General features: G+C 36.9%; 1 long non-coding RNA gene across 4 annotated transcripts in view; it reads left to right on the plus strand.

Annotated features, from left to right (window-relative positions):
* Positions 1-920: 920 nt before the first annotated feature.
* Positions 921-13,069, plus strand: part of LOC306987259 — a 34,518-nt gene continuing 22,369 nt past the window's right edge. For 2 of the 4 annotated variants that reach the window (XR_013795130.1, XR_013795131.1), the window contains exons 1-4: positions 940-1,157; positions 3,080-3,243; positions 4,027-4,182; positions 10,573-10,798. This is a non-coding gene — a long non-coding RNA (uncharacterized lncRNA). Of the gene's footprint in view, positions 1,158-2,827; positions 3,244-4,026; positions 4,183-10,572; positions 11,808-13,069 lie in introns of those variants that run through there. The other 2 variants (XR_013795128.1, XR_013795129.1) reach the window with 2 other exon arrangements.

The following is a 13,069-nucleotide window of genomic DNA, read 5'->3' on the forward strand; positions in this document are numbered from 1 at the left end:
AATGTTTATAAAAAATAATGAAATATTTTGAACTGCCTCGTCAAGTCTATAAAATTCCTTCTCCTTCCCCATGCTTAAACATAGACAACTGTAAGTTACTGGTTGATTTCTACAAAAGTATTAACACTGTGTCTGGTTTGACAGAGTTTAAGGTGAACCAGGAAATTGACGGGAGCGAGTGCTGGATAATCTGTCTGTCTCTTTCTCGTATTTGACATTTCAAATTTAGAGACATGGACATATTGACATTTAATTTCCCCCACTTCTACTCCATGCTGTGTTCGTCTTCCTTGTCTTAAAGAAGAGAGGTGAACGGTAGAAACAGGATGACAGGTCAACATTTTTTTTACAGTTTTCTGGATTTAAATCATCCTCACCATAAATTTATCAGGAAATGACATGAACTTTCTGTCTCAAGTATTGACACGTCCCAATCTTTTCATCTAAAGCTCTTGGTGATGAGCCAGGTCATTTGTAAAGAGGTTAAATTTAAAAGGAGATTAATGGCCTCACGTTAAGCCACGTTGCATGATTCATAGACCTCAGAGAAACTAATAAGGGATTCAAAGCAGAGAATAAGACACGTACACACAGATACTATGGGATCTTGTAAAACTGGGGGTTTATCTCAAAGAGATTATGTACAAAACTTGTGTCACTACAATAAAATAAATGTTTTTTTTTCCTGTTTATTCATTTTTATCTCTATTCTTGTTTATTTATTTTTGGAAATTAATTCAAATAATAAACAACTGCATTTCATAGAAATGCAACATGGATATATGCCTAATAGTAATAATAACTGAACAAGCAATGTGAATATATTCATACAGAATGTATGGTTAATTTGCGTCAACAAAAGTTGCCGTTACGTCTCCTCCTTCTTGTCCTTATATGGTAACGCGGGCCACAACACTTCCGCTGAGAACAAACAAACAAACCAGTTCAGCTTCATAAACGCGCCAGACTTAATATTTTCAAAGGTTAAATAAATTTAATTTATTCCTCACACAAAGCTATAACATGTCTTGGAATAATTATTACCTTGACGCTGTTATGGTAGTTTTTGTTCGTCAGCGCCTGCTCCCTCCTGCGTCGTGTGGAAACAATGAAACTGTAAACATTTCCAGCTCCACGGATAAAGTCACACGACACGAGTAAGTAAACTTAAAAAACATTTTTTGGGTCAACTAACCCTTTAGTATATCCTTGAATAGAAAAATACATCCAAGTTTTTCTTTTTAAGCATTTACATTTCATGACCTGACACTGACACCACCATAAAGCTGTTTTGATATGCAGTCAACCTGACAGGATGATGACAAGTGTCATACTGTGAAGAGTTTATCTGCTCAGAGAAAATATATAATATGGTGAAAGTTAAGTACAGAATGATGGATAATACAGCAGAAAAGTGCGAGTCAGCTTGTCTTAGAAAAAATAGATGAAAGGTTTTACTCTCATGATGTTGATTTCTTTTGAATGCTGAGCTGATGTTTTCCATCCTCTATCCTTGACTCTAACAATAAGTCTTTCCGCAGTTTTAGACAATTAAGACCTCAATACGTATAGTTTCTTAAACTGTTTAGCTAACTTATAAGGACCTGTGGCTGGTTCATATATATGTGTGTGTGTGTGTGTGTGTGTGTGTGTGTGTGTGTGTGTGTGTGTGTGTGTGTGTGTGTGTGTGTGTGTGTGTAAACAGTCTACTTATGTAGCTATAGGTAGGAGTATTTGGAGTGTCTACTTGTGTATATTTTGAGTATTTGTTATCTACTAACACTCAGGACTTCAGACTGTAATTTGAGTAATTGTCTGCTGGATATATGGTAGTTACGTGACAATATCAGTTTTCTTCAAATGCAATATCTGCCAGTTTGTGTGCCATGTGTTAGTCATGCCATCTTGTTTTGAATGCATTCTGAAGGTTATGGAATGTACCTCTCTCAAGAATGCTAATTGCTCGGCAAATATGTCGATTTCTCAAAAGAATGGCATTAATGACTAACTTGTTATGACTGGAAAACGTGAAAAGGCAAAAAATCGGTGGTGTCAACCCTTGATCTGAATGTAGCATTGACGAAAATGTAGCCATGTGCAGGCATTTGCAACGCATCATGATGCATTGTGATATTGAATCGAATCATTGACAAGATAATTGTAATTTAATTGAATCGTCAGACCATGATGATTCACACCCTAGTTGTATTAATTTCCCCTCGTTTCAGTTCAATCAAAAGAGTGGAACGAATTAATACAGCGTAACCATGAATTACTAAAAGAGGGAACACATTATTATATCGTGCACAAAATTTAATTAAAACATACAGGTGAAACTCGAAAAATTTGAATATTATGCAAAAGTTCATTTATTTCAGTAATTCAACTTAAAAGGTAAAACTATATATTATATAGACTCATTACATGCAAAGTGAGATTTTGAGCCTTTATTTGTTATAATTTTGATGATTATGACAGCTTATGAAAACATTTTCACACTATTCTAATTTTGAATTTGGGGTTTTAATTAACTGTAAGCTATAATCATCAAAATTATAACAAATAAAGGCTTGAAATATCTCACTTTACATAATGAGTCTATATAACATTAGTTTCACCTTTTAAGTTGAATTACTGAAATAAATGAAAATAAACTTTTGCATGATTTTCTAATTTTTCGAGTTTCACCTGTATATATTTGTCTGCAAGTCATGTGCAGGGCACTGTACTAGGATATTACATTCTAGCAAAATTTTCATGTTAATCTTGTGCCTAGATATGTGTTGAGTAACTTTTTTTGCCTGTTTTTATTGTCCATTAAAACTAGGAAAGTAAGTGGATAGAAGGGGGGCAGGGTAAGAAAAAAAATGAAAGAAAAGTAACTTATTAAACCCACAGTTTGATTCGACCAGTTCACTTTGCCAGAAGCTGTGAGCTGTTACGGCACTGCCACACACACAAAAAACACACAAAAAAAAACAAAATGAGAGTGGCATTTATTCTCAAAAAAAATCTGGCAAGGCCTCAGAGGCTGCAGCTCTAACTGCCCTCCCCTTCAGCCACTGTTCCCCCTCATCAGCATCACAGACTGGCAGCTCGCTTCAATCCTGAGGGGGAGACGCCGTCTCTGGGGAGACCGGCCTGGATGGCACGGCCTAATTGGGGCCCGAGGACGAGGGACCTGCCGCAGCTGCCCTGTCAGAGGAACGAGGGTCCCGCTACAGCCACCACACGCAGTTACAGGTCAGTGAAGAGGAGAGACACAGCACGACAAGGCTGGAAGAGAGTTGAAGAGGCTGCAACATCTGAAGGCTGTACACGCTTTTTTAATTTCATAACAAAATTTAATCTTCGAAGATTAAGCATAAGCGCTTTCAATTCTGTAAAAGCGGGAGAGAGACGGACAGAAAGAAAAAACTATAAAAAACAATGAAAAGATAACAAAAAAACAATCAGCCATTTTCCTTATCTCGGTGCCCGTAGGTCACAAAATAGCCGGTCAAACGGGAGGGTTTATAAATTAGAAATATGTAAATCGAAAGGCTTGATTTGTATTCCGGCTTGATTTGTGTTTCTCTGGGACTTTTCCCTCATATATGACCATTATACTGTTTTAAAAGGATTATGGCTATCAAAAACCGTACTCAATTGAGACAGTCAGTAGTTATAATGAAAACGGCTCCTTCAAATGGAAGTCATTTGAATTCAAAAGCAAGAGGGAGTGATTTTTAAATGAAGGAACCCGAGTTAATGAAGAAATGTGGAGGCAGCGTTCGGCTGCTGAATTAGGAAGGAAGAAAAACAAGATGGGATTTGCAGGATTTGAGAATACAAGGTTGATTTTCAAATACAGCAATTTTGAGCCGTGCACAGAAATCAAATTATAAGGCTGCTTTGATTTTATATTTGCAGCGTGGTGTTTCTTGTCTGTCGTTTGGTCTATTTGGTCATGCATTAAGATAATTGTGAGGATCGTCTGCGTTTATTTTAGCTGAGGATTTGTTCAGCATTTGTTTTGTCCTATAGGCACTGAGATCTGTGAGGAACAGTGAGGCTTGTTTTCCACGCTGTGGGTTTTGGCACCGTATCAATCCTGATTCCTGCCTCAGCATTTCAGCGTGTTGAGACCGCTGCTTACACGGCCTTTGCTGTCCATGATAGAGAGTCAACAGTGACAAACAGGTACGTTTGACATTACCCTTGACCAAGGACTTGAAAACCCCAGGAAAACATTTACACACATACACACACACACACGTCCACACATACACCAAAGTGCTTCCTCAAACCGGTTCAATGTGCTGATTTCCCTCTGCTCTCATTTCCTATCTTCTCTCTCCTATTTCTGGTGTTAAATATCACTGACCAACATTTATGCAGACAGGAAGAAGGGAGGCAGCCTTGTTAGACTGCAAAATTGAAGATGCTCTCTGTTTAACAACAAAGTGTAGAACAATTGTTTTGTCATGATGAAATGGAAGTAGCAACTTTTTTCTTCTGTATTCTGATGTACATCCAAGTGTAATGGATTATCGAAAAAAAAAAAAAAGTAAATTATTAATAAAAACAAAAGAAATATCTGATCATCTTCCATAACACGGTCCCTATTTACATCAGATATTGTCTGGAAACTGGAGGCAATGACTGACGGCTCTATTCACTTCCAGAGAGCTCTGTTATCAGCCCTGCAGTGGAAAATGAAACCATATCCATTTCTGGGCCAGATCGTCACAAAATAGAACGGTTAAGCCAAGAAAATGGTTTGGGCCGACGGTGGAAAAGTGGCTTTTTGATTAAAAATTAGATCGGAAAAACATGTCAAAATTAATCGGATGCAAGGATGAATTGTTCACAATAAGATCTTTAACATGCATTTAGAAAATAGAATTACATTTCATGTCATGCCAATTTTAATGGTGAGAAGTTGCTTTTTCTCCTTATGGTGTAGTGTTGTTACTAGGGGTGCAACAGATTGCATTTCAAATGATCCGTGATCTATAATGACCAGGCCCCATGTTTCAGCACACATGTAATATGTGGATATATTGCTCAGTTTAACCATCATAGGGTCTCATTCATGAAACATTCGTAAATATACGAGTAAATATGTGAGTGATTTGCGCGTATAGAGACCTTCCCGAAAACTCTTCTCCTGATTCACAAATACTTCGTAAACGTCAGATGTGATAGTGAAACGTGTGTGTGTTAATGAATTCCAATCAGTCGTAAATGGGACGTGCGTGCACGCTCATTCTCAATTACCATAATTCCCGCACATTAAATCCGACTGACAACTATATATGGGCATCATATTATGACACCAAACGAAGGATTTCAACATGTCTTCTCAAAAGCGAATGAAAAAGAAAAATTTCTCAGATGCAGAAATTGAAGTTTTATAATCAGAAGTTCATTCAAAACGCCACATTTTATTTTCAAGCGTAGCCTAGTGGCGTATTATAGGTATTAAAAAAAGGAAGCTTGGCAGATATTACAGATGCAGTTAATGGAGTTTCATCTGTTAATCGAACAGTCCCAGAAGTGAAAAGAAAATGGTTTGACACGAAGCTTGACTGCAAAAAAAAAACGAATTAGTTCACTTCGAAAAAATATAGCCCAGCCCTATTGAAAGCAATTAATAATTTGATTAAAGTGTACCATTTGCAGATGCTATTACTGGCTCTCATAATAAAAGTAAAAAGAAAAACCATATGTAATTACTATATATAATATTTTTTCAAAATGCTGTGTAAATATGTACCCGATTAAGGTGAATTAAAATGCAGCCTTATTAATGAGCAAAACGTTCGGATGTTAAACACACTATTTACGCGTGGCTGGGAGCAGGTGTAGATTTCTTTCGTACCAACTAACATTTGGAAAATACCAACATTTTAATGAATCCGAAAATTTACGCCAGAACCACTTTACACACGATTTACACAAGAATTCGTTCTGCTCGTGTTTCATGAATGAGACCCATAGAGTGAAAGTTTATCATTTGTGTTTTTGCACGTGTTTTTTTCTTGACAATTTACAATTCATGCGGTTTTAAATCGTTCAAGTGCAAGAAGAGGTGAAAGAGAACTTTATCACGTGCACACACAGAGAGAGGCACATTGCAGATAGCGTGCAAACATTGAATTGATTCCTCTTTCGCTTCTCCTTGCGCTTCAACCAACACATACACACAGAATGATGTAAAAATGCGCATCTCTGCAAGTACTCTCATAAACACAGTCAGTTATGTCTTAAGTGAGAAAGAAATCAGATGTGTATCATAATATTGGATCCGTTCATTGGGTCTCATTCATGAAACACGAGCAGAACGAATTCTTGTGTAAATCGTGTGTAAAGTGGTTCTGGCGTAAATTTTCGGATTCATTAAAATGTTCGTATCTTCCAAATGTTAGTTGGTACGAAAGAAATCTACACCTGCTCCCAACCACGTGTAAATAGTGCGTTTAACTTCCGAACGTTTTGCTCATTAATAAGGCTGCATTTTAATTCACCTTAATCGGGGACATATTTACACAGCATTTTGAAAAAATAGCTATTATATTAATTACATATGTTTTTTCTTTTTACTTTTAGGCTATTATAAGAGCCAGTAATAGCATCTGCAAACGGAACACTTTAATCACATAATTAATTGCTCAATACGGCTCGGCTATATTTTTTCGAAGTGAACTAATTAGTTTTTTGCAGTCGTGCTTCATGTCGAACCATTTTCTCTTCACTTCTGGGACTGTTCGATTAACAGATGAAACTCCAGTAACTGCATCTGTAATATCTGCCAAGCTTGCTTTTTTTAGGACCTGATACGCCACTATGTACGCTTGAAATAACAGGCGCTGTAGGCTTTTAGTGCATGCGCGCGTCGGCGGGTGTAACGTTATTGCGCTCAGAAAAGCGCCCGTTAGAACAGCGCATCAGCAGCGATCAATGACATGTTTAACCGGCAAGGCTTTAAAGCACATGCAAATAATTAATTTTTATAAACTACAGTGTCCCGTTCCTCTGCATTTCATGTGAATATACGTCGCGCTGTACAGTAGGCTATGTTGAGACGGAGGCGCCAGAACTGCAAACTGATAGAATGCACGATCCTACGATATTTATTCAAAAGCAGATCGTGGAGACATTTTAATCATAATATTTGACATAATATTTGACGGTGCCCAGGGCCCCTTAGATGTCCTGGGCCCCTGGGCAATTGCCCAATGGTTAATCCGGCCCTGTTATGTGGCGTTTTGAATGAACTTCTGATAATAAAATATTATCTGATAATGAGAAATTTTTATTTTTCATTCGCTTTTAAGAAGACATGTTGAAATCCTTCGTTTGGTGTCATAGTATGATGCCCATATATAGTTGTCAGTCGGATTTAATGGGCGGGATTTATGGTAATTGAGAATGAGCGTGAACGCGCGTCCCATTTACGACAGATTGGAATTCATAACACACACACACGTTTCACTATCACATCTGACGTTTACGAAGTATTTGTGAATCAGGAGAAGAATTTTCGGGAAGGTCTCTTTACGCGCAGATCACTCACATATTTACTCGTATATTTACGAATGTTTCATGAATGAGGCCCATTGGGTCTAAAGCAGCCTATAAAAATATTCTGCTGTCTATGTCATTAATGTTAAGATACTTAATTTATACAGCGAACACTATAGTGTTATTTTACATTTAATGAATACATTTCTGTACCTGAATATAAGAACTTAATTTATAGGCCTATGTAACTTTATTTTGTATTTATTTTTGCTTGTAATTTGCGTATTTAATTGTAATTCGTGTAAAAAGATAGATTTATGCTGTGGTATCAAAGTACTTGTGTGGGCTGTAAGTGATTAAAGAAAAATAAAAGTAATCCAAAAACTTATCTCAAAAAACTTAAAATGTATGATCAATAAATTTTCACCTAACTAGATTTTCCACCATTTTGAATTTTCTAGTGCATTGTTCTTACATCACTATATATGGGTCAGACATTCTTCAAAAACCATTTGTTTTAATATACTCTTAACCCCTTATTTTGCACACCAGTAATGTTTTTCTGTAAGGTGCGTTTATAAAAGCCATTTAAATGTCTAATTAAATCAAGGCCTAATCCTGGCTTAATCTAAGCCCTGTATGTGAAACCGGGCCATACTTTATAATTGAATGCTTCAGCGAATTGAGGGTACCATTAATACAGTATTTGGAAACCGTGTTACCCATTGGTCAAAAGTAATTAGCAATTGCATTTTCTAATTCTACATTTTTACCCTTGGTGTGCTTATCTCTCCAACTGCTTCTTGCGTAATGACAGTAATGGCCATCTGTCTATATAAAGATCCTCCATATTCTAATAAATATGTTTTATTAATGTAATAATTTGCAGTCCCTCCAAGTATTATATCACAAGGCCGTTTAAGTGGCTTTTAGCAAGATGGTATATTAGCATAAAATTCAAATCACATTTATTTACTGGTGTGTATTGGAATTAGAACTTGAATGTGGTATACTTGTATTTATTTGGTGGAATAGCTTGTAAATAACTACATTTACATGTCACGTGTATCTTGGACACTCTAATGTGTAGCATAACAAAATGTCCGTTTATGCTGAAGGCTAAGTTAAATGTAGCCTGATACCATCAGCTCTAAACGAGAGATAGCCCACATCACACTAATTACCAACAACAACAAAGCCTCATTATTATTCCCTGCATGTACTGTTTTGCAAAGCGATGAACCGCCGTGCCTGACATCTCCATCATTACGTTTGACTGAATCTCATTTCATCACCTTTGGTGCTCATGTGGTCGAGAAATTGTGCTAGCATGTAAAAAGTCTTGCCGTCAGCAGTCCCTGCTCTTTTGAGAGCCTCTCTTTAGCTCTGAAGGGTGTCTGGGATAATGGTGTACGCCAAGACTGGCTCCGAGCAAACACAGTGTGTGCGCGCGCAGAGACAAACCGCCACATCGGCATCTCAAAATGAGTTCACACCCTCAATTTCATACCTGCTATTCATTTCTTCATGAGAAGCGCTCTGATACACAGCTCAATTTGTACGTATTGTTGTGTTGTGTCTTGTCGCTGTGGCCAGAATGTGGGAGCTTTATGGGAATGTTATCTTTGCTAATATTCATATGCAAAGTACAGTGCAGATGGCTCTAAATGGACAAAAATGCTAATTTCACCAACTTTAAAATGGCATCAGATTTAGTTTACCTGAGCTAGCCTATTTGGCACATTATCATGTCGTACTGTCATTGTTGGCACTGATAGGGAAACCAATCGTGATGTGCTTACAACATTGTGAGTTTGATTTATCATAAGAGTGAATGTACAGAGATGGGCTATTTTCTCCCAGGATGATGGCCTGTTTCTCAAACGGATTCACTCTGTGTGCTTCCATGAACATAAAGTTGTTTTGTAACTTTAGGAGGTGCATGGTGTTTTCTGTCTGTTCCTTTATCCGAATTACCTCTTACCGGAATAGAGGAAACCACTGTCGTAACACATTCTTAACTTTAACTTTTGTTTTTAGCCCCTTAAATCAATAAATAATCTACTTCTTATGGCACATTGTGTATTTTATGTAAACATAATTTTCAAGAAAATAATAATTTACAGTTTGAGGATAAGTTGTAGATTTCAAAGCTACAAACTCCCAAAAGCAAAAAATATATACGTTGCATGAAGAAAATGTAATGTAATATTAGTATTTATTGTGTTGTGACATTAATATTCTATTCTATTCTATTCTATTCTATTCTATTCTATTCTATTCTATTCTATTCTATTCTATTCTAACTATACAGTGTTTCCCACAGGATTTTTGTGAAACTGTTGTGTGGGCCTCAAGAGGAGTCCGGGATCAATGTTGATATTAAAAAAATATAAAATAAAATAAAAATTATGGAAAACACTGATATATTATATTGTACTATATTATATTACATTATTCCATTTATATTTGTAATCTTTTATTTTATTATATTTTTGAAATGTATTTCTATTTTAAATTACAGTAATGCTACAATTATTTATGCTTTAAAATAGCTATTTAATACTTTATTTGTTTTTTATTTATAATAATGAGATGAGACTACAGTTGCCAACATTTGAGGTGAATCAAAAAAAGTTCATAAAAGTTGTCCTAAGACAAGAACAGGTATTGTTCAAAATTTATGTACTGTATAACTTTGTTGAATGGTGTTGATCCACTTCAAATGTTGACTACTGTATATTGTGCATTACAGTAATGAGAATTTTCCTGAAAATATTGTCACATTTTCACAAGGGTCCAATGCTTTCTCTTTCTTTCTTTCTTTCTTTCTTTCTTTCTTTCTTTCTTTCTTTCTTTCTTTCTTTCTTTCTTTCTTTCTTTCTTTCTTTCTTTCTTTCTTTCTTTCTTTCTTTCTTTCTTTCTTTCTTTCTTTCTTTCTTTCTTTCTTTCTTTCTTTCTTTCTTTCTTTCTTTCTTTTCGTTTTGTTTCTTTCGGGGAGGGGATGGGATGGGATCGGATGACATTCGCCCAAATATAGGATTTCTTTTTTTCTTTTTTCAGTGTGTGAGACACAGCACAGAAAAACCTCAGAGAGTAACAGAAGAACAAAACTCTCCCCGGTCTCCAGTATACCATCACTCTTGTTGTGTTTCTTGCCTGAAGGCGTGCATGAGATGGAGAGCGAGAAAGAGAGATGCCTTCCAGCAGAGCATAAAAATGACTCCCTTCCCTCCAGGGCCATTCTCTCTGGGAGCCAACCCTCAGATCGTCTTTAAAGAGGTCAGAGGTCAGTGTCAGACTCACCCAGAGGCTTCATGTAATGTCTTCACGTGATCTGACATCTTTTGCTGTCTGATATGTGTCCTGTCATAGCAGCCTGTAAAGTATGAATGCGTACAGATGTATAGATTTGAGTAATGCCTGAAATAAGCCTTTTCAACTTGACAGTTGCATGAATTCCAGAGGCTATGATTATAAAGTAGCAAAACAATTTGACATCTAAGCATAACAAAATTGTATATTAAGTTATGCGAACAGTATCGGAAACTATACACTGTCGGAAATTTTTTTCTGACTGTTATAAGTCTGTTATCTTTGGACTTCATTTCGGTGCAAATCATAAAGCCTTGGCTATCTCTGGAGCTTGTTTAGGAGGATTGCGTGGCTGTTTTTTTGTTGACTGACGGGGCCACAAAGCCAAATGCATATTTATATTCTATATCTGTATAGTAATAATATATATCTATTGGGGAAGATTTGAGATACCATACAATATATAAGCTACACTGTGTAAAGGATCTCAGACGGGGGAGGAAAAGAAGAGATTTATGATACACAACAATCTATTATGGGGCTGAACATAACGGCACAATCAAAGGGAGGAAATGGTCTGGAAATTCTGTTCTTCATGCTGCAGTGATTCATCCTTCTGAGGGAAAGACCTCCACATCATCAGCCTAAACTGATTTGGAATCAGAAAGATAAATGGTGATATTGTGGCTCCTTCATTGTAAACTGGACTCCTGGGATCACTGAAGCTGGTCAAGAAAAGGAAATGACATAACCTATAAAGCCTGACGTACTGAGATGGGACCAAGATCTTGACTGAGCACAGATATTAAAAATGATCAAGGCAGAAATGTCGTCGTTTAATATTTCAGTTCAAAATTACAGCAGATGATGCAGAATTAAGACTGATTTGCTAATTTGACTAATTTTGTAAAAGTTCTGTTTCATTTTTCCCAACAGACATAGCCTGGGCATTTTGTTCTTTCATTAAAATGTTTTAAGTCGACATGAAATCATAATTGACCCCATTTACTTTGTTAGTGCATATTACCCGTCTTGTGGTGAACAATGAATCCGTGCAAGTTAATGCACAGAGACAAATTTGTTTGCCGTGGTAATCTATAATCAAAATCTGAAAAGTTAGGCTACTTCCGGTCTGGAATGGCGTTCCTTCTCTGATGACGGCTTGGGTTGAAAACGCTTAACTCCCTCAAACCGATGGAGAAGAGGAGCGCTAAAGTAAAACCTTGCTCTCTGTTCAATATTGCCTTTCACTTGGAAACACGTCACAACACTGGAGCAAAGTCGTTTGCAACTTCCGGTTCATGCGGACTTTAAATAACATGAGACAGGCGATTCAGGCATGCTTCACCGAACCATGAATAACATGATTTCCCGGAATGGCTTTTTTTGTTGTTGTTCCTTAATTGCCCCCCTTTTCCCTCTCGTGTCTCATTTCCTATTTTTCCACCGGTCGTCTCTCTCTTTTTCTGTCTATTTTCCCTTGCCAGAGAGCTGTGCATTGACGCAGTCCAGCCCAGGGGGTGTAGTGTGGTCTGCAACACTCCTCTATACAGTAGCTCACCCTGGTCAAGGTTGCACTGAAAAGCTTGTCTGCATTCCCCAAATCCTTAGTGAGCAGGTTGCCAGGAGTCGTTTTCATTGCTCTTTTTAAACTCTACTGCTGGTATTCCTTAACAATACACTGGCCTCTTTGTAGTTGGGATGGTTTAAGATTGCTGGTGTGAATCTGAAAGTTTGATCCTTGAGCAAGACACTTAAAGGGTTAGTTCACCCAAAAAAGAAAATTCTGACATCATATCTAATCCATATAAATGGAGCGGTTTAGTTAAAATGTATTGCTATATGATGAACAGGTTTATCAAATGGTCTGCGTAACACGAGAATGAACCTCATTGGTTCTTGCAGAAGCTCAAACGTGCTGCGTAACACGAGAATGAACCTCATTGGTCAATCAAACATGCTTGAGCTTCCGTTTACCACAACTAATGTGTGAGCTGATGAATGTTTATATGTAAATAAAAGGCTAAATAAAATCTGTTCATCATATAAAGAGATCGTGTCTCTTCAGAAAATTTGTATTAAAACCTCGCAATTCATATGGATTAGTTTTACAATCTCTTTATGACATTTTTGAAGCGTCAAAGTGTCAGTTGCGTAGCTGTCAATGGAGGGACAGAAATCTCTCAGATGTCATCAAAAAATCTTAATTTGTGTTTCTGAAGATGAACGAAAGTCTTACGGGTTT

This window comes from Phoxinus phoxinus (assembly GCF_949152265.1).
Source record: "Phoxinus phoxinus genome assembly, chromosome: 19".
Taxonomy (NCBI): Eukaryota; Metazoa; Chordata; class Actinopteri; order Cypriniformes; family Leuciscidae; genus Phoxinus; species Phoxinus phoxinus.